Raw genomic sequence first — 22,191 nt, 5'->3', positions numbered from 1 at the left:
CTGGTCCTGTTCGTGGATTGCGTTCATCTCTGCGAGGAGATAACAAATGCTTCTGAATCCTGTCCTATTACCGTTTGTGGATTGCGTTCATCTCTGCGAGGAGATAACGAATCCTTCTGAATCCTGTCCTGTTACTGTTTGTGGATTGCGTTCATCTCTGCGAAGAGATAACGAATCCTTCTGAATCCTGTTCTGTTACCGTTTGTGGATTGCGTTCATCTCTGTGAAGAGATAGCGAATCCTTCTGAGTCCTGTTCCCTGTATTACTCCAGTCCTAGTCAGCGTTCCTGCTTATGTCATATATCGGTTCATTGCCGATATATACATATGTTAGTCAGACGTTACAAATAGTTTCATTGATAGCTGTAATTGTAATACGCTAGGAAAACATACTTATTGTATATTTGTCTGTGTTACGTTCATCTATTTTGATCCTGCTATTTCCTGACTATCCTGTCCTGTCTTTGTGAGGCACGCCATCGCTGCAATCGCATTGGCTGCCTCATTCCAGTCTGTCTTGTTTTGGACGCTTGCTGTCACTAAGTAGCCGCTAGCTAGCAAGCGTTCATTCTGTCTACCTGTCCTGATCTCCTCAGTTCTGGTTATGCGCTCAGCGCTAATTTGCGCTGAGACGTTATAGCGAAAGTATTATTTGTGGCTGTCGGATCTGCACCGGCTCTGTGCGCCACAATCTCCTATTGGAGTCAGTCCTCCCCTCCACTATACTAGGGATAGCCTGTTTCCTTGTGCTAGTGTGTGTACCTCCTCCACGTCAGCTCATGCGTTGCATGCTGACTGTGGAGAATACACCACCAAGCCTTACATTATGAAAACCCCATTACCAATCCCCATTGTGGGGGGGATTCCCAGAAAGTATGACACTGTTAATTATGGTTCCTGTTCCTTTAAGAAATTTGAAGAACTTAACTCTGAAACAGAAAATGAGTTTTTCTCTGAATGTGCCAGGTTCCTGGCCAATCCCGATCTCCAAGCGACTCCTGTTTCAACCTGGGCACTCCAACTAAGTTATATTTTGTTTAAAGGGGAATTATTCCAGTGGGAATTTGATGTTCTCAATCATTCCGATTTGAAAGAGAGACCGCTGGAATTTCTAGCGTTTGTGATCCATAACTGGTTGCGCATAGATCCATTGCCTTTTCCTCTTAATGAACTCCTGGCAGCAGGCCAATCAGCTTCTCCTTCAATTGCTTGCAAAAATGTTCAGCAAGCAGAAAGTGTTACTGATAATTTTCCTGCAGCCTTGAATAAATCACCAAAAACAGCAGGGTCTAAGGCAAAACGCAAACGTTCTAAGAAACGTGTCCGATCTGCAGAGTCGTTATCCTTAGCGACTGAGACCTATAATGAGATTCTGCCATTAACAGATAATCAAATGCAATTGTCTTTCAGGGGAGTTAAATGGACTTATGAAACTACTAATGAACTTTCCTCCCTGGCTAGGGAAAATAAAGATTTTTGTTTAAAAGAATTATCTGAGTATGATTATGAGGAGATATTACAGAGTATTGAACAAATCAACTTATTTGTGAAGCAAGGAAAGTTTGCATACACTACAGTTCAGCACTTGCTACAGGTATTGGAGATTCTTAGGAATAAGGAATCTGCCAATCACCTGCTAATTAACCCAATATATGTCCCTGCTACAATCATATCTGCAAACCATGATCTGCCTGTTAAGTATGCTTGGAATCCTCCATTTGAGAAAGGAGAGATGGAAGCTCTGGTCAATGAATGGAAGAATGATTCAAGTTCATTTTGTCAATTTTACAGTGCAAAAAGTGAATTAGTATTGAATGCATGCATTAAGTCTGCCTATAACCTAATAAAAACTGGTGTGTGTGGGTATGACTTTGTGGCTCCATTGATTGATGTGTGGGAACTGATTTTGGATGATTTTTATGTGACTCCGAATTCGCAAATTTGGCGTTCTGACCCGCCTGCTTCAGCACCTTTGGCTGATTCAGCAGGTGATTCGGAGCTCTTTTTGTGTGAAATTGAAGTTCCTGCAATTCCACCCTGTACCATGGATAACTCAGTGTTACTTACCAGTAAAACAGAAGCCACTGATACATTCTTAACCTTGCCCTGCACAAATTTCTCAGCAGAGAATCCAGAGGTCCTGCTGACTTCCGAGTCCAGCCTAGCCAGTACTCATGACTCTTTGTTCAGTGAAACAGACACCAGAAAAATCTTGCCTGCCTCTGCAAACACTTCTGCAGAAATTACCTGTGTTAATAAAGTTCAACTCCTGTCTGATCCAGCAGATGCCAATAGATGCACTACATCAGTTTCCGAGTCCCAGCAATCCTGTCTAGAAACCTCAGAACCCCAGCATCTGAATTTTCCAATTTTACAAATGAATGGTGATTCAGATGCGCAAACATTGTGTCTTGATCTTCCTGTTTCTACACCTCGCTCTAGTTTCGTGAATAGCTCAGAGCATCTGCTATGTGAACCTGAAATCGCAGAATTATTACCTTGTTCAGAAAATGTTCCAGTAAATTTGCCCTGTATCGTGAATAGCTCAGAGCATCTGCTATGTGAACCTGAAATCGCAGAATTATTGCCTTGTTCAGAAAATGTTCCATTAAATTTGCCCTGTACCATGAATTGTGCAGTAGATCTCTCCTATGAAGCTCAGGTCACAGAATCCTTATGCTGTCCAGCAGGTGCTTCCATGGTTTTGCCCTGCAATATGGACTGTTCAGTGATCCTGTCCAGTGAAGCTGTGGTCGCAGAGTCTTATGCTTCACCCAGTACTTTGGATACTTCAAACCCTGTAGCAGAGGAGTCTGAGGCACTGCTTACCTCAGTTGGTGTTGCAGTAATATTCACTTGTCTAGCAGCTGTTTTGGAATTACAGTCTGCTCTAATAAAACTTGATGAATTTCTGCCCAGCAAAGCAGAAGCCATTGAAATATTGTCCTCGTCAGCAAGTGTGTTAGATACCTTGCTCTGTACACAGTCTGATTTAACCAATGTTGTTGAGTCCCTCTCCAGTGTTGTAACAACCGAGGAACTCCAGCCCTGTCCTCTGAATGTTTCAGAAGTCTTGCCCTGTAACATGGATAATTCTGATTCTCTGGTCAAAATAATAGAAATCTCAGAATTTCAGTCCGGTCTGATGAGTGTTTCTGAAACCCAGCCCTGTATCCTGAAAGATTCTGGTTCTCTGGCCGCTATGGCAGAGGTTCCAGAGTCCCCATCCTGTCCAGGGAATTCCTCAGTTTTGCCTAGTCCAGTGGGGGCTGCTGCAATACTGACTTGTTCTGCAGCGCCTCATGAGCTCCAATCCAGTGTATTAGATGAGTCTCTGTCCAGTCCAGAGGTAGTTGTGGAGTCCCTATCTGGTTCAGTGCATACATCAGAAGATTTGTCCTGTCTTGTTAGTGCCCCTGAATCTGATTTGTTACTGACTTTGCTGGAATCAGCGACATCTAAGTCTGATCCTGCATTCTCGTGTAAAAGTCCAGTAGTTGCAAAGTCTAGTTATGATGATTTTTTTTTGGCCAGTCCTGGTTTTGGTCCTGTCTTGGCTGACCCTGAGGCTCACAGTTCCTTGACATGCCCAGAGGTTTCTCTTGTGCCAGTGTGCCCAGATGTTCTTTGTGTGCCAGAATGCCCAAGTGTGTCTAAGGTGTTAGCGTGCTCTGATGCTTCCTTAGTGGGAACATGTTCTGATGTTGCCAGTCTGCCTGCATGCCCAGAGATGGTTCTGGTTCCTGAAAGCCCTGATCTTGATGTTTGTCCTTGTGGCCCTGACTCGGGAATTGCCCTAGGTTCCATAGGGGTTCTTGATAGTTCTCCATGTGAGCCTCAGGGGCATTCTGACCTATGGGGATCTCTTTGGAGCTTCAAGGTGTGCTGGGAGGTCTCTGAGAAAACTTGTCCTGGTGCCTTGGACTGGTTCAACAGTGGGTTTTGTGTTGGTAAAGACAGTCCCGGTGGGCATTGCAAAGGCTTTGTCGTTTTTGAACGGTTCCTGGAAGGCGGTGGGTATCGCTCAGGGAGTTTCAGAGGGCTTTCTTCTGGAAATCATGGTTCTGATGGGTGTCACACTGGGGCTTGTAGTACTGATGGGCATGGTTCTGTAGGTTCTGGTTCTGATGGGTCCAGTCTTGTGGGGACTGATTCTGGAATTTGGTCTTGCCGGGCTGTCCCGGTCATCATGAATTATCAGTCAGACTGTTTTGTTGGGAATTTCAGTTTTGAAAAGCGTCTGGAATCCGCTTTTAAGGGCGGGGGTACTGTAATGATCGCTGCTGCAGCAGGCATTGCTGGAAGTAGTAGTGCTGCAGCTCAGGTAGTTCTGATCCCTTTTCATGCAAGCTGCATAGCTTTGTCTGCCTTTCCCTGCTGTCAGCTTGTGACTGATTATCATTCACCTGTGTGGGAATCTGCATGTCTGCTCCCATTGGATGACCTCAGTATAAAGATCTGCTTCCTGCAGGACTCCTCTGGTTTTCATAGCTTCAGTTTAAGCCTGTCTTGCTGTCGCTTCAGCCCCCGATCGTGTTTCTTGTTCTAAAAGATACTTTGCTGGTTTTGCATCATATATTGGTTCATTGCCCATATATATGCATACCAGCACGTTTATTATTTTCCTTGTATTCGTGTTACGTTGATACATCAGTGTCGCTGATGTATACGTACACGAACTGTTTATATCCTGTGTGCAGTTAGTCAGCTTTCCAGCACGTTTTGGTAGTTTGCGCGTATCGTGAGCACCCGTGCTGAGCTAGTATCCTGCTCCTGGTCCTGTTCGTGGATTGCGTTCATCTCTGCGAGGAGATAACGAATCCTTCTGAATCCTGTCCTGTTACCGTTTGTGGATTGCGTTCATCTCTGCGAGGAGATAACGAATCCTTCTGAATCCTGTCCTGTTACTGTTTGTGGATTGCGTTCATCTCTGCGAAGAGATAACGAATCCTTCTGAATCCTGTTCTGTTACCGTTTGTGGATTGCGTTCATCTCTGCGAAGAGATAGCGAATCCTTCTGAGTCCTGTTCCCTGTATTACTCCAGTCCTAGTCAGCGTTCCTGCTTATGTCATATATCGGTTCATTGCCGATATATACATATGTTAGTCAGACGTTACAAATAGTTTCATTGATAGCTGTAATTGTAATACGCTAGGAAAACATACTTATTGTATATTTGTCTGTGTTACGTTCATCTATTTTGATCCTGCTATTTCCTGACTATCCTGTCCTGTCTTTGTGAGGCACGCCATCGCTGCAATCGCATTGGCTGCCTCATTCCAGTCTGTCTTGTTTTGGACGCTTGCTGTCACTAAGTAGCCGCTAGCTAGCAAGCGTTCATTCTGTCTACCTGTCCTGATCTCCTCAGTTCTGGTTATGCGCTCAGCGCTAATTTGCGCTGAGACGTTATAGAAAAAGTATTATTTGTGGCTGTCGGATCTGCACCGGCTCTGTGCGCCACAATCTCCTATTGGAGTCAGTCCTCCCCTCCACTATACTAGAGATAGCCTGTTTCCTTGTGCTAGTGTGTGTACCTCCTCCACGTCAGCTCATGCGTTGCATGCTGACTGTGGAGAATACACCACCAAGCCTTACATCTACATGTACTGATCCATGAGAAGTGTCTGTAAACAGTATGTAATTCACAAATAGAAAAGGCTTTGCTCATTTCCCAGGATCTTTAATCAGGCTGTATTAGAAAAGGTGCTAAAGGTACATGGCCGAATCAAACAGCACATACTCATTTTAACCATTTGCACCCTGATGTTTACATACACGTGGTTTTCCAAAACAACCATACGTGTGCTACTTAAAGGGACACTGAGCTCAACTTAATAATGAAAATTGTACTCATCCGAGGGCTTTCTCCAGCCCAGTGCTGGTCGGGAGGTCCCACGACGGCGTCCTGGCTCCTCTCCTAGTCCCCGCTCCGGAATGGCTGCCCGGCGGTAGCCCGGCGACACTCGGCCGAGTGTTGTGCTCCTTCTTCCGCGTATGATGCGGCTGACGTCACCACGCCGGCCGCCTCGCGTCATCACGGTGGCCGGCGTGAAGACGCGAGGTGGCCGGCATGGTGACATCAGCCGCAATAGCAGCATAGGGGGCGATATTCTGGCTGGGAACGCGAAGAATCACTCGCGTTCCCAGCCAGTTGGCTCGGTGACGGCGAAACCGGTAGTCGCCGCCGGCCGGTCCAGGGACATCTGATGGAGTCAGCGTGGGCATCGATCAGCTTCAGGGGGATGAGGGAAGCCCCAGGTGAGTTAAACTCATTTTTTCTTCCTGACTTTAGGTTCACTTTAAAGGGACTCTGAGCAGTGCAGAAACTATGGAAAGATGCATATCATTTTAAAGCTCTCTTTCTCCTCTTTCCAATGATATATAAAACCGCCCCACGCCTTTTAGTTTTCGCTATTTTCGCGATTGAAATTGCCACGGCCACGATTTCGATCGCAGCTGCTGAATGGAGCTGCTGACTTTGAGAAAAAGTCGCCCAGTGTAATACAATGTAACTATGGAAAGATAGATATCATTTCAAAGCTCTCCTTCTCCTCTTTCTGACGACCCCTAAATCGTCACCCTACGCCTTTTAGTTTTCTCTATTTTCGTGATCGAAATCGCAGCCGCGGCAATTTCAATCGCGAAAATAGCTAAAACTAAAAGGCGTAGGGAGGCGGTTTATATATCATTGGAAAGAGAGCTTTAAAATGATATGCATCTTTCCATAGTTTCTGCACTGCTCTGGGTCCTATAGAGCCTTCTCATTCCTCTCCTCGTGCCACCGTTCCTGCGCTGGCTCCCCAGTTAGCAGTCCAAGGAGAGAAAAGAGGAATGAGAAGGCTCTATAGGACCCCAAACCTTCCCACTCCTTAGGTAAGTGTCTGGGTTTTTTTTTTTTTGTTTGTTTGCTTGTTTTTGGCTTCAAACTTGCTTTAAAGGGATACTGTAGGGGGGTCGGGGGAAAATGAGTTGAACTTACCCGCGGCTTGTAATGGTCCCCCGCAGACATCCTGTGCCCGCGCAGCCACTCACCGATGCTCCGGCCCCGCCTCTGGCTCACTTCTGGAATTTCCGACTTTAAAGTCAGAAACCCACTGTGCCTGCGTTGCCGTGTCCTCATTCCAGCTGATGTCACCAGGAGTGTATAGCACAAGCCCAGTATGGTCTGTGCCTGTGCAGTACGCTCCTGGTGACATCAGGGGAAGCGAGGACACGGCAACGCAGGCGCAGGGGTTTTCTGACTTTAAAGTCAGAAATTACAGAAGTGAACCTGAGGCGGGGCCGGAGCATCGGTGAGCGGCTGCGCGGGCACAGGATGCCTGCGGGGGACCATTAGAAGCCTTGGGTAAGTTCAACTCATTTTCCCCCGACCCCCCTACAGTATCCCTTTAAGGGATAACTAAACCTTTGAGGTAGGAGGATGTAATGCAGGTCCCAACCTCAAGATGACACCACATCAGAGAAAGAGGGGGAGGCTGGCAAGTGGTAAGAAGAGTTCCCATCCTTCGCTGCATCTGCCACTGACACTAGAGACACATAAGCTTGCACCCACTAAACCTTTGCACCCACAGAGACTTAGCACTAGCTCACTAACTGGACCTTGGCACCCATACAATCCTTAGGACCGCAGCAATTGAGAACCCACTTGATCTTGACATCAACTGTAACTTAGCACCTCCTGGATTTTGCCATTCACTACACCTTAACACCCATAGCAACTGAGCACCCACTGCAAAGTAGCATCTATTGCACCTTATCACCAACTGGACCTTGGATCTCTCTGCATCTCAGAATCTACTGCACTTTAACATCCATCCCACCTTAGCACCCACAGCACCTTAGTACCCATTCCACCTTAGCACCCGCTACACCTTAGCACCCACAGGGAGTTTCTTCCAATTGTACCTTAGCAGGCCTTGGACCTTTTCACCTACTGCACTTTAACATTATTTGTACACTGTTCATTTTTAAATCTGTGAGTACAAAAATAGACCTTTAGTTATTAATTCTTCATGACTATAATAATTGGAGGTGTGTGTGCAGCGGGGGATGATGACGAGGTGAGCTGTTCTTTAAATAAATGTCTTTGCTCTGAAGGTATCCCTCTCTCCCATTTCAAAAAGTTGGGAGTTATGATATGCGGTTACATCTTTTTTTTCTTACATTTTCTACAGAGATGAAAACAAAATGTGTGTTTTTTTTCCCTCAAACCTTTTATCCCTGTCTCCTCAGACAGAGTTATGATGACTGGAGCGGGTGGCATATACACCTCACAGTATTCAAAATGTATCACGGCACAATGTCGCCTCACAGTGTGACAACAATTGAGTCAGCTCTGTTGCCTGTGGAGATTATAATACCGCACACTTTGGAGAAAATGGAAAGAGAGATATTAGTGTGATGGTCACATTTCACTTACAAAGAAAAGGACAATTGCGCTATAGCTTTGTGTAACACTCTGTCTGACCCAAAGACTGAACCGATTAAGTGCAATCTCTCCTTCAAGCTGATACTCCAATCCTCAATCTGTGATGTTACAACAGCGCACAACGCTGTGGTCAGAGATTCCGTATTTTACTGCTCAAAACTTAATTACCCTTTCAGAAATAATTGTGGTTGCTGCTGCTTCCACACTTTTTTAATGGACAAAGATTAAAGTTTTCACATTTTTATTACCAAAAATTAATAAGGTTCTGCTGGCAGCCATTTTTCCTCTAAATAAAGCAAAGGTATTAAAAAAAATGTCTATCTCTGAATGGGTTCACCAATAAAGAGCAATAAGACCTATTTAAAGGGAGATTTCACTTAAGGTTGAAAAAAATGCAACCCATTCAGTAAAGCTCTTAATATTGCAGATTTTAATGGCAAACTTTATATCAGCTTGCTTTCTCTGTTTTTATGTACATATAAAATACAGTCATCTCATATTGTCCCTAAAAGAAACTGACAGAGAGGAGTGTCAAGGTTTACTGTCAGTCAATCAATTAATGGAGGTGTTGAATATGAGTATCAGTGACTCCCTGCTCTGTACATCTAATGATTTATTTAGTGCAGTCAGCATTTATCTGGAGTCTGTAAGACAGTGTACTGTTGCCATGGTTGCCAAAAAGGTCAGTTTAGGTTCCCGGGCAACAACTGTTGCTTTTACTATTTTATGCCATAGTGGCTGCATTTGATATTTTGGGGTTATTGTTGCAGCATTTGGCATTTTGGGGGCGTATTATGACTAATGCTAATACATGGACCAAAATAAACACAATGACCAGTGAATTGATATATGTGATTTTGCTGGTCCTATTAGGTATGGAACGTCTTACTAGTTCTGAATGGGACCAATTTTTCTTTCTTCATGGCATTCCTGAGAGAACTTGATCCATATCAGCACAATAGTGCTTTTGCAGATTTATCATGTGCACATCCAGGGCCGGATTTACCATAAGGTAAATCCGGGCCTGTGCACATCCATGATAATCTCCTGGCCCACCACACCATGTGAACATGACTGCTTTCTTATGTGTGTCGGGTTTTTAATACACTTTCTTACGTGTGGGATTGATTTTTTTTTCTGTTAGGGGGGGAATGTGGTCTTATCTTTTAGGTCACTTTGCCTAAATTTGCTGTGGGAGAAAATCAGGCCCACTGCCTTTGAGTTATGCTGTTACATTACATTTGGCTCTGCCTACATCTGGTGTTTTTTTCACCCTCTCTCCTTATCCTTGGTCCCCCAGGGTGCCCGGATCTTACAGGATCCTGGCAATAACAGGTAACAGGTAACTCGTAATGAGAGTCAAGCTGAGAATGTCTTAGAGGGAGCAGCTTCTCAAACAGAGTATGTTCGGAACTATCAGTATATGTAAAAGACAAAGTCCAAAATATGCAGTAGATATTTTAGAGACTATAACTAAGCAAAGTAATGGGTTAGTGTTATCCACATTCCCTGAATCAAAAGTAATGTGTGCAGTTTCAATCTTTCTAATGGTGGCCATACATGGTACAATTTTTCATTTTTTTTCGATTAGATAATGTAGTTCGATTATTCCGTTAGATCGAATATAATGATTTTTCCAGCACGTCCGATCAGAAAAAACGGGATAACCGTTCTTGATCCAAAAAAAAGTATTTTCAACTTTCATTCGATTTGATCATTTAGATCGATTAAACGTGAAAATCGACCATTTTTATTGCATCATGTATGGGCACCATAAGGATGATGATCTTAACAACCACACATGTAAAAGACTATCTTTTCTCCATGTTGATATTTTCAAACCTTGTCAATAAAATGCCCTTTGAGACACCAGCAAGCAAAAAAATACTTGCAGTACTTTTGACAGTACTTTTTCAACTTTTTGTTTCTTTTGCAATTGCAAAGTGCTGAAAAGGATTGAAAGATGAAAAATGATCTCCTAGAAGAAAACCTAGGAAAAAGTGTGAATTCAGTATGGTTCAGTAAGTTCTAACCCTTATCCAATTTGAATATACAGTAAACATAGTGTAGAAAGTAAGGTTAATAACAATCAGTTTAAATGTCGAGGCATAAGACTTTAGCTTGGAAGAGGTCAACGCCTCACAAAGTTTAATCCTTAAGAACTCCAGAGCACCCCCTATAAACCTACGAGCTGGAAAAACTGGGACTCTTTCCCTGCAAAGCAGCTAAGAACTTTAGCAAACAAACTTTAACCTTCTTTAGTTTTCTGATTCAAGGAAGACTGCTATTATGCGAGTTGCAATCTACTATTTACTGTGGGAGCCAGAATAGAAGGAGGCCTAACCTCAGAAGCAGTCTAAAGGTACATACATACGTCGTATTTGCGCAAACGACTCGTCGTTTGGACGTCCAACGACGGGTCGTTCGGACATCAAATCGGGCGTGTGTACAGTCTGTCGTTCAGCTGGTAAGCGCGGACTTGAGCAATCCGCTTGGCGGATCGCTCAAGTCCGCGCTTATCAGCTGAACGACAGACTGTACACACGCCCGATTTGACGTCCGAACGACCGGTCGTTTGGACGTCCAAACGACAGGTCTTTTGCACAAATGACGTGTGTATGTACCTTAAGGGAAGACTGTGCCCTACTTTAATTGGCTGGATTCAGGACAACTGGTTTGTGTCCTGAAATTCCAGATAGAATAAAAAAACAATTTGTATGGCTGGCAGCTTCAGTAACACTGAAAACTTTAGGGAAATTAAATAAAAAATGTCCTAAAACTTGGAATGCCCAAGGGAGGGACAGTGCCTGTACCTTTACGTACCGTATGTTCTTATACTACTCTCTAGACTTCAAATCTGTATCTGTGTTGACATCATTAATGCAAACAGACCTTACTGCCCCTTGTCAATGGAAAAATTATCTTTCAAATAACTGATGTGTCTGAGATGTTATTGATAATGATCATGGTCTATTGTCATCAAGCATCTATCTGCCAACACATCAGTCTTGTTTGGTCCATAATAAGCTTTCTCTCTCTCTCTATTTCACATAAGCTCAACATCTTTTTGTGGTGTGATGGTTGAAACCATATATTTTTTGCTATGTAGAACCATATATGCATGCAGTTCCTTGGCAGGTTATCCTTTTAATAGTGGTTCTCTGGCTGAACAGGTCTTGTGTTTGTATACATGGTTTTTATAAGAATTACCATAATAAATAGATGTGGTTTTATTATACCTGAGTTATTGTAAGTGATATATACATATAGACCTATTATGTGGTTTCATTGCAATACATAGTAAGGTAATAACTAAAATGAAAGGGGCAAAAGTCTGTATTCAAAGTCTAACCTACAAACACACATGCATGTGCTAGTGTTCCCCAACCCTGTCCTCAAGGCCCACCAACAGTGCATGTTTTGTGGAAATCCACAGGAGGTAGCTAATCAGCTCTGTTGAGACACTAATTACCTGTACCTCACCTGTGCATGTATGTGGTGTCCTGCAAAACATGTACTGTTGGTGGGCCTTGAGGACAGGGTTGGGGAACTCTGTGCTATAGGACACCGAACCCTAAATATCTAAATGTGGCAAAGTTGATTTGCCTAAAAACTCTAACACTGGATGGAATGAAGAAACCTTCACCACTCTATGTTTAGGATGATAATTTCAAGGTCCATTCTAAATGAAGGAGGAGAACAGTCTAAACGTATGTCTGGGTGATGTTTTGTAAGCAAATGTGGGTATAAGATCAGACCAACACAAACTTCTTAGATGACAAAGCTTCTAAAACAAAGACCAGTGATCATTACATATTGGATCTTTCCCCACCTATGAGTATCACTACTATTCTCTCCATTACAGTCATCATCAGACAAAGTGGACAGGTTACAGAGGGAGGATGGCAAACAAGGACGTATCAGAACCCTCAAACCAAAGAGATGCCTTGAGCAATAACACTACTTTTTTTTATTTTAGTGATTTTACTAGTAAAAAAAAAGAGAAAATCCTTCTTGGGATTCTCCATTTTAACTGTGTCTATCTTGAAGCCAATCCTGATGTAATTTCATCCCTTACTCGCCTCTGCCTGAAAGGCACTCCCTCCCAGCTCTACAATAGAAAGTGCATGAGAAATATTGGCCAATCAGAGAGGAACAGAGGTGTGGGAGGGGAAAACAGGAGAAAAAGAGGCTTCAGCCAATTAGGCTGCGTTAGTTAAATCTAGGGGGAAAGTAAAGAAGCAAAAAAGACCACCCAGCATGCCCTGTAATTGCCTTTGTGCGGCAATGTACCAAGTAAGAGTCAGGTAAACTATCTGATCGTTTACTTCAACACAAGGAAGGTTCGCACCAATTCGCCGTGAATCCTCTTTATTATTAGGACATATCCAAATTTAAAACATCAAATCTCAAGCTGACATGTTTCGGGCCTACTGGTCCTTAATCATAGCTGATTTTGCATGGAAACCTTTGACATATATATGCACACCTGACCCACAGCTCCACCCTTTGTCCACCTCCATAGGGGCGGTCTCACATAGGTGCTAGACCTGGGATACAAATAGTTCTGACAATGCATAGAGTCATAAAAAAATACACATATGTGAACACATATAATAACAGACACAATACAAATAATAAAATCAGAAATAATAAAATGTCAAAAATGATCTCAATAAATGAGATCAATGAAGAGCAGCGCAATTACCAAAACAATTATTCGAATTAACTAATCCTACTCGTACTGCCAGAGGGAGAGAACAGTGGTGAGACTCAAATCCCACCTAGCATTGAGGCCTCGTGGGATTCTAGTATCTAACTTAAATATCCACATAGTCTCTCTCCTAAGTAGGCGTTTGTGGAGATCCCCACCCCGCTTAGATGGAAAAACTCTCTCAATGCCCTGAAATTGAAAACCGGTCATATTACCACCATGTACATCCCTAAAGTGTTTCGCAACATTAGAGATATTGGTGGATAACCATCCCTGTCCCAGGTAATGCTCTGCTATTCTCTGCCTCAGTGGCCTTGTAGTGCAACCAACATATTGAATGGAACATACAGTACACGTATCTGATCGTTTAACAACAAGAAAAGTAACAGTGATTTTTAACTTTTGGATTGCCTGGTTCGCATCCTTATTACTTGTTTACCAGATAAAAATAGAGTTGATTTTTTATTTTATGCCAGACAATTACATTTTTAAGCTACAGCAAAGTCCCCATTATCCAGAATTCAGGCAACAGGAGGTCTCAACTAACCAGGATTCCTGAGAAATAACGGGGACCTCTTTTGTTGGGCTTTCTTTGGGTGCTGGAAGGCTTTAAAATACTTGCCAAGGCTCCTGCGATGTCTGCCAGTCTCCCTGAACCTCCTCACAAGCTCCTAACGGCTTTTGGCATCTGTGTACGGGAGTCGGCGTGTCCCATGACCCAATGCAGGTCAGCTGACACTCTGGCTTCCGTGCACTGGGGAAGCCAGAAAGCCGCTCTGAGCCTGTGCAGAGGTTCAGGTAGACTGCCAGACATCACTGGAGCCTTGGTAAGTATTTCAGGGGAGGGGTTTGTGCTATTTCGGCTGGTTGCTCAAGCAACAAACAACCAGCAAGCAAGCACATGGATCCGACATACCCCAGTGCCGGATACTGGGGAAAAACATGACACTTTTACCTTTGCTACCAATGCTCTATTTGTTATCTGTATTACACATGCAATTCATTATCTGATACATTTATTTTCACTTCAGATTTGCTTTAAAGGATACCAGAGCTCAAAATGTTTGGAGAAACGGGGGGAGGGGGAGCAGGCATATCCTACCACCTGTCCTGATGACCACCGCTCCCCCTGCTCTCCTATGTGCCCCTTGTAGCTCACCTAAAAGCCTCTCGGGATCCTCTTTCAGTCGCCAGGGTTGGGCTTTACTGCGGCGCAGGCACCGGCCGGGCTGCATGTGTCCTACAGCGCGCACCTGTGGCCAACAGCACTGTTGCATATAATGTCACTGCGCATGATGTAGTGACATCGTATTCATGCACAGTATGCTCCCAGCCATGGGTGTGCACTGAAGGACGTGCGCAGGGCAGCCGGGGCCTGTGCAGTAAAGGCCAACCCTGGCAACCGGAAGAGGATCTCGAGGAGCTTTTAGGTGAGCTATGGAGTCAGATAGGAGAACGGTGGGAGCGGTAGGCATCAGGACAGGTGGTAGTATATGCCTGCTCCCCTCCATTTCTCCAAACATTTTGAGCTCTGGTATCCTTTAGAGATGGCCCGAACAGTTCGCCCAGCGGGTAGTTCGCGTGAATTTTCGCTGTTCGCGTCCGTGGTGAATTGCAAATTTTTATGCGCATTCGCCCAGGGCTGTGGAGTCGGTACAAAAATCTTCCGACTCCAACTCCTCAGTTTAGGAAACCATGGCTCCGACTCCAACTCCAACTCCGGGTACCCAAAATAGCTCCGACTCCTCGACTCCAACTTCTTAGTCTAATACTTAAAAGGGCTGTGGATTTTGTACAAAAATCATCCGACTCCGGGTGCCCAAAATTGCCCCGACTCCGACTCCTCGACTCCAACTCCGACTCCACAGCCCTGAATTTGCCCCGCCTCCTATACTTGTCATTGGGCTAAACTTTTTCCCTCTACATCACAGTCAGCGAACACATGGCAGCCAATCAGGCTGCACTCCCTCCTGAACCCCCGCCCCACCTTATAAAAGGCAGCAGCGTTGGCCATGTTCTAACTCTGTCCACTGCATGCTTAGTGAGAGGAAGGGAGAGGTTGCTGCAGAGATAGGGAAAGCTTGTTAGCTTGCGCCTCGCTGAAATTTGTTGCTGAAAGCACCCCAACAGCTCTTTTGAGGGCTAATATTCTTCTGATGTGATGACCACTTTTGTCTCACTGTACACAATGCAGATATGGTATACCACCCAGCTACCTTCTATGAAGAGTTAACCCCTATGGGGTCTTGTTTGTTCTGATTTACCAATATCAGAGGCAGGGTTTTTCCATGGTTTAAGCCCTTCCAACAGGCAGGTGTGTCCTCTACAATCAACAGTTACCAATCAATTTGGGTTAAGCAATAGTTCATCTGGTCTGTTTTGACGCAAACGCTTGCAAGATAGCTACACCCCATGGAAATTAATGGGGGGATCAGCAAAGACCCTTGCTAAAGTTTTGCAGTCAACTGATGATACACTTTGCTGTTAACTTTAACAAACCCATGACTGTTGTATTGGACACACTTTATTTTAAAGTAAACCCTCTTATGAATTGTGAATATATACAGTGTTTTTAATCATAAAGGGGAACAAGGAGACTGATATATATCTCCGTGTATACATAATGTGCACATGTGGTTAGGCCTCTATAGGCAAAGTGCTCCAATTTAATACATGAGCAAAAGACAAACCCCCACTTCAAATACACAGCTAGCCCTTAAATCCACCTGGCCTCGTATAACTCCAACAACAAAATGCTGGGTGGTCCATATGGTCAGAATAGTATTGTAGGCATGGGGTGTGATAACAGCCCAAAAGCACCAACCAATTCACTCATAAGAAACTTAAAAGAGAGCCCGATGCCAAAATCAATTTTAAAAAATCAGATACTTGCCCAAGGAGAGTGAAGCCTCTGGGTCCAAATGAGGCTTCCCTTGGTGTCCTCTGGTCCCCTGCTGCTGCTCGCGGACTCTTCAGCTGATCGGGGTCACGCTTCCCTTCTAGCACGAGCACAGAGCTGCTTGTGCACAAGCTGCTCCAGCTTACTGTGCTTGCACCGACACAGTATGGCCACACTTGTGCTTGAAAGGAGCGCATCCTTGATCAGATTACCAACAAGTCCTTCACCTTTTAGGTAATCTGTGGAGGGTCTGCCCTCAGCCAGCAATGGGGACCAGAGGACAGCGAGGGAAGCCTAGATCTAGAGGCTTCTCTTTTCTTAGGTAAGAATGTGATTCTGTACTGGAGTTTTGGATCGGGTACACTTTAAGAGAGGCATCCCTAAGTTGATTACTGCCCATTATGCCAGGCTGTTCAAATGGAGAGTGATCGATTCCAATGACACATGACAAACTCAATTTCAATAGATTTCAGCAGATCTATCGAGCAATAAACAAACCACAAGCATTGTACTGCTGGATAAAACGCAGCACTGTATGACCATCAATCCCTCACCGCTCTTTGCTCCGTCCCCTGAAATGCAGATTTTCAAACTTGTCCTTTCACACTTTTGATAAACTGTTCAAAAATGATCAAATGTGAATCAAAATTGTTGGTGATAATATATGGGTGTATGGTAAGACATACATCTGACTGCAGTTAGCCTCTGTTCCTACTTAAAGTGGAACTGTAAATTCCCTTGAAACAAACTGTTTCACTTACCTGGGGCTTCCCCAAGCCCCCAGCAGCCATCCTGATCTGCGCCGGTCCTGCACGATCTACTGTTCTCCCGGCGCGGTGCAGCTTCGTTACCATTGACTTTCAAGTTAATGGCAACTGCATGGCCTGGGCTATGCCAAGCTTTCTTCTCATTTCCGCCCACAATAGTGTCCTGCGCTATACGCAGCATGCTATAGCGGGCGGGTATGCGAACAATACTACGTAAAGCCCAGGCCACGCAGGCGCTGTTGCAGTCGACTTGTGAGTCGACGGTAATGAAGCTGCACCACAGCGGGAGAACGGAAGATCGTGCAGGACCGGCGCAGATCAGGATGGCTGCTGGGGGCTTAGGGAAGCCGCAGGTAAGTGAAACAGTTTGTTTCAAGGGAATTTACAGTTCCGCTTTAAGTGGAGGAACAGACATTTTTTGTCTGTTCTCCGCTCCATAGTGAATGGCTCCTATTTTATAAATAGTAGCCGTGCAGCAATGGATCCACAGGATCCGATACAGTACACAGATTGCACTTGTGTTTATCCCGGGCACACGGATGCGTTCCCCCATAAAGCCTATGGGGGAGCGCATGTGCCCTGGACAACAACCGGACCACTACGGACCATCTGCTCCTGTTGGCCGCATGTGGTCCGAAACAAGTGGGATCACAACTTAATATCCAAGTTTCTCTGATGTTGTCCTACTTTAGTTAATTACTCTAAGTACAATAGATATGTAATTGATAGATAATATAAAGAGAGTTGTGGTTTTTGCTCCACAAAAGTTAACTTTCAGTTTATTAAAGAAGTAACTTCTAACTGAGGGTGCCAATCCTCAGTGTGCTGCAAGGTGGATGAGCTTCTTTGGAGGTGTCAAAGAATCTGGACCTTAACACGTCACTAATCTACACCGAATGCATCTTACCGAAAGCAAATTGAAATCAAATATCACAGAAAATAGCATTGCAGCCTAGGATTTGTTATCCAGTTCAGTGAGGGATTGGGAGAAGGGCCTGAGTACGGTAGCATTCACAGCACAAGCACAGCTACCTTCTGACATTCTGAAGTAACCTGCTTTGTCACCTCCTAATGGGATATGAAGGGAATGGACAATACTCAAGGGAAAATCACATTCTACAAAACATACAGTCAAACACTGGCTTTTCCTTCCCACACCGGCATAACATGGCATAAGTAGCAAACAATGATTTTAAAGGCAATGAAAGAAAGGAGGAAAGTGGCAATTAGGCCGACAATGTGCAATGATTACATTGGTATTGGCTGAGTTATTACTGTGTGGACTCTCCGGGTTTGCCGTAGCAGTGTAGGCTATGAAACCTTAATGAGTCAGCAAGAGGCCGGTGGAGAAAGAAGTAGAAAAAAAAATATGCATTTTGTTTGCCGCTCTAACAACAAAATGTCCAGCAGCTGTAAACTAGCAAAAAAAAATTGTACACGGCTTCCTCGAAATTGGGCAGGGAGATCGGCCTTTGAAATCAGTTCATAAAGAATTATTAACAGGGTGGTTCTGTAATAACAGCGGACTTTTAGAAGCCTTTGCAAAATCTGCAGACGGGCCTTTGATCAATCAAACATTAAAGCCAAAATGCTGAATGGAAAAATGAAGTTTTTTTTATTTTGTGTATTTTATATTGCACGTGTCATTAAGTATTTATGAAGGATTCACTGGCAGCAAAACACATCATTTTTCAATGAGTGATCGGCCTTTCTGTTCGGATAAGAGTTTTGCTCAGATGACTGTAAATGTAAAATGTATGCACTGTTTCCTGAAGTTTTCCCACATTTGCCCCCTCCTTCCTTTATGCTAAAGAATATTTTAGAAAATTCAGTCTAAAGCTAAATAGCCACCGGCAGATACAGCCGGATAGATCAGACACATCTGCCGATGAGCGATCGTTTTCCCCATAGATCTGGCCGAGTCTGCAAGTGTCGTTTGCGGCATCAGAAACAAATAATTGTGTAAACACAATCGTAGCAGAACACATGCAAATCAATGAGGACTGGAAAGATACTCAACGACTCAATCGGACATGTAAAAAAACGAACGATCACTGTAGGTGGTGTGCATTGTTAAAGATCGTTTAATCAATTTTCATTGTACAATGCGATTGTAAGGTCCTTCAGAGTACCTGCTCACAAATCAGCTCCAATCTAACACCACATGTTTCACCCTATGTGGCACATCCCCGCTTGAACAGGAGGTGAGGAAGTAACACCTTTCTGACTTCGGTTACACCCAGGCCTTAAGTGTGCAAAGTATTGGAGCTGAATGCAGGGTGAGCAGATAAACCTCCAGGCCAAACAAGACACACAGAATATATCGAGTCCAGAACAGTCCAGGGTCATACACGTGAGATCAGATATGCAAGGTACAGAACAGTAGGCAATAAGCAGAGTCTAATAACAATACGAGTCAGGGCAGGCGGCAGGCAATAACAGAGTCCAGTAACAATCTGAGTCTAGGCAGGCGGCAGGCAAGAGTGGTCGAGGTACAGGCAAAGGTCAAAATCCAGGAATCCAATAACACAGAAGTATAACAGCACCCAGGCAACTAGCAAAAGCTAACGCTATCACGGGCAATGACAGGAAGCACTCAGCAGGCTTATATTCTGCATGCAACCAATCAGTGGCCGGTTACATGCACCCAACAGCCAATCACACACAGGCATTAATCAGCTGACAGTGAGGTCAGCTGAAACAGATGACCACAACAAGCCAACTGACCCACCCAACCAATACTGACCAGCAAACCTTTCTGACAGTATTCGTCATAGCACAGTGGTCAAACTTACCACCTCTGATGTGGGAGACCAGGGTTCAATCCCAGGCAGGGTCAGAAATTATTTCATATTTAAATAAAACCCCTGCTAAGTGTCAGCTGACTACCTCAGTCGTCGCCTCAGACCATACTGCGGCCGAGAGGAGCGGATCCTTGCAGTAATATTGCAAGAAAAAAATGTTCTTTGCGCTAAATCACTTCCAAAAATCACTTCACGGGTATGGGCCCTAAGGCCCAGGACACACTAGGTGCGCTTGTGATTCTTGCTCATGTAATGGGTGGTATGTGATCCCACTTGAGGGAAGGGATTTTTTTTTTTTAATTCCCCCATAGCATTACATAAGCAAGAGGTTTTCAAATCACTAGTGATTAGAAAAGGCTGCTAGTGTGTCCTAGGCCTAAGGGCCAATTCACACTTTTTGAGCACTTGTCGATCACCGGCCATTGGGAAAGCGCTAATGGAATGTAACCCCAAGAGGGTGATCCCACAATTCCATTGCATGCAGCATTTTCAGCACCATTTTGCTTTAAAGGGATTTTTGCAATGTGCAGTTTATAAATAACTTTTTTGAGTCAAATCACCCTTATGTGACCCCATTACTGAGACAAGGCACTGAGACAAGGCTGAGACAAGGCCGGGAGACTCCAAATTGCACCCTCCCCAACTTGCCAAGTCCCCTAACACATACTGAACACATCACCCTGGCAACAGCTAAGTCACTTCAGCAGAAAAGGCGGTTAATGTATAGGAATGCTTTCAAATGTTCTTTTATGTAACTAAGAGGAGCATAATCCTATTTTAAATCAACTCTGAACTGGACAACCCCCCCCCCCCCCCCCAAAAAAAAACAACAACATGTAATCGAAATACTCAACCCCTGCAGATTCCAACAACAACCTCCTTTCTCCCCTCCAAATTTTAAAAATGGCGTTGACCATATGCAGATCATGAATTGTTTTTTGTATTGTTGAAAGTGTGGGAAATCTTACACCTTCTGTATTTTTTATTTTTGCTTTTGTTTGTTTTTCCTTGCTTTTTTGTCATTACAAGTAATGTATTTGAACTTAAAAGTATAACTTAAAATCAGTGCCATTTCCTCCTTCCCAGCAAAACTTTGGACAAAGACCCCTCTTTTCAAATAAAAAAACGAGGCCCAGGTTACCATACAAAAAGCCATGTGGGAAGTAATAAAATAAATGGTGTTTGTATGCAGAGACAGGACAAGGTCCTCCAGCACCCAAGGCTGAGACACCAAAGTGCGCCCCTCCATCCCTCCCACCCCAGCTGTCACACAATGATTGCTATTACACTAAGAGGGCCACAGGGCCCACAACCTCCCCAACACCTTTATCTCTAGTTATCTGGCTTGCAGTCACTGCTATATATCCCCTTTTCTTATTTCTTTCTGCTTCATACATAATTAGAAATGACAGCTGAATGAATTGTGCGCCCCCTCCTACACTGCGCCCTGAGGCTGGAGCCTCTCCAGCCTATGCCTCGGCCCGGCCCTGTTTGTATGGTTTTACCTTTTAGAATTTTCAATCAACATTAAAGGACAATCCGAGGTGAAAATAAACTATTTAGCTAAACACTTGTATCTATCCTCCTTCTAAAAAGGTTTTTTTTAGTTATCCCACGGTTTTATTTTATATTTACATTAAATTTTTATGTTTTTACTGTTTCATGGCCTTTTCTCAATGACACATGCATTGAAGTATGTCAGAGCTAAAATATATGAACTGTTAACCCTTTTCATGGCTTTCCTGCTCTCAGAAGCCATTTTCTGCAAGGAAAGTGTTTTATGGCTGTACTTCTTTATCAGTAAGGATTACGCCATTGTAAGGTCCGCTGTGCCTGGGCAGTGGCGGAATGCCGAGACTCGGGCTGCAGCTCCAACTTCCGGGTCTTGGCAGGCCGCTGATGTCAGTGGAACGCAAGAGGCTTCTCAGATCTCATTGAATAGGCGGAGGACGCGTTCCCAGTATGCGCTCTGCAGAAGTAAGCAGTAACTCTGACATTCATGCGTGCGTTTCAGCTGATCTAGCTGACATGCTGCATTGAAATTAGTTTGTTTTCAACTCTGCTTTGCATTGATTGGTTAGTTTTAGTATTTAAACCTGGTAAGCGCCCCCAGTCATCACCCGTGATAGCATTAGCTTTGGCTTGTTACTGTGTAGCGCTCACTGTCATATTGGATTCCTCTTGCCGACTATTGCCTTGTATTTTGACCATGCTTAACCTCTGCTTGATCCCTGTTGCTGACTACTGCCTTGTATCTTGACCACGCTTACACTGGATTCCTTGTTGCCAACCTTGCCTTGTACCTCGACTATGCTTTGCCTTGCCGCCTGGATTGACCTTTGCTTGGACACTGATTCGCATGAACTCTGCCTGGACTGACTTCGGCTTGCCTTGACTACGCTACCTCTGGAAAGTTCCTATATGGACTGCCTCACTGTCACCAGGAACTCCTGACACTTCTGTTACTTTATTCACTCATCTGTATAGCCTCATCTACTAGGCCTCAGGTGACCATCTTGTGTGTATAAATATATATATATATATATATATATATATATATATATATATATATATATAT

Source organism: Hyperolius riggenbachi, chromosome 11 (assembly GCF_040937935.1).
Source record: "Hyperolius riggenbachi isolate aHypRig1 chromosome 11, aHypRig1.pri, whole genome shotgun sequence".
Lineage (NCBI taxonomy): Eukaryota > Metazoa > Chordata > Amphibia > Anura > Hyperoliidae > Hyperolius > Hyperolius riggenbachi.
The sequence above is the reverse complement of the archived record's forward strand: the minus strand, read 5'-3'. Positions refer to the sequence as shown.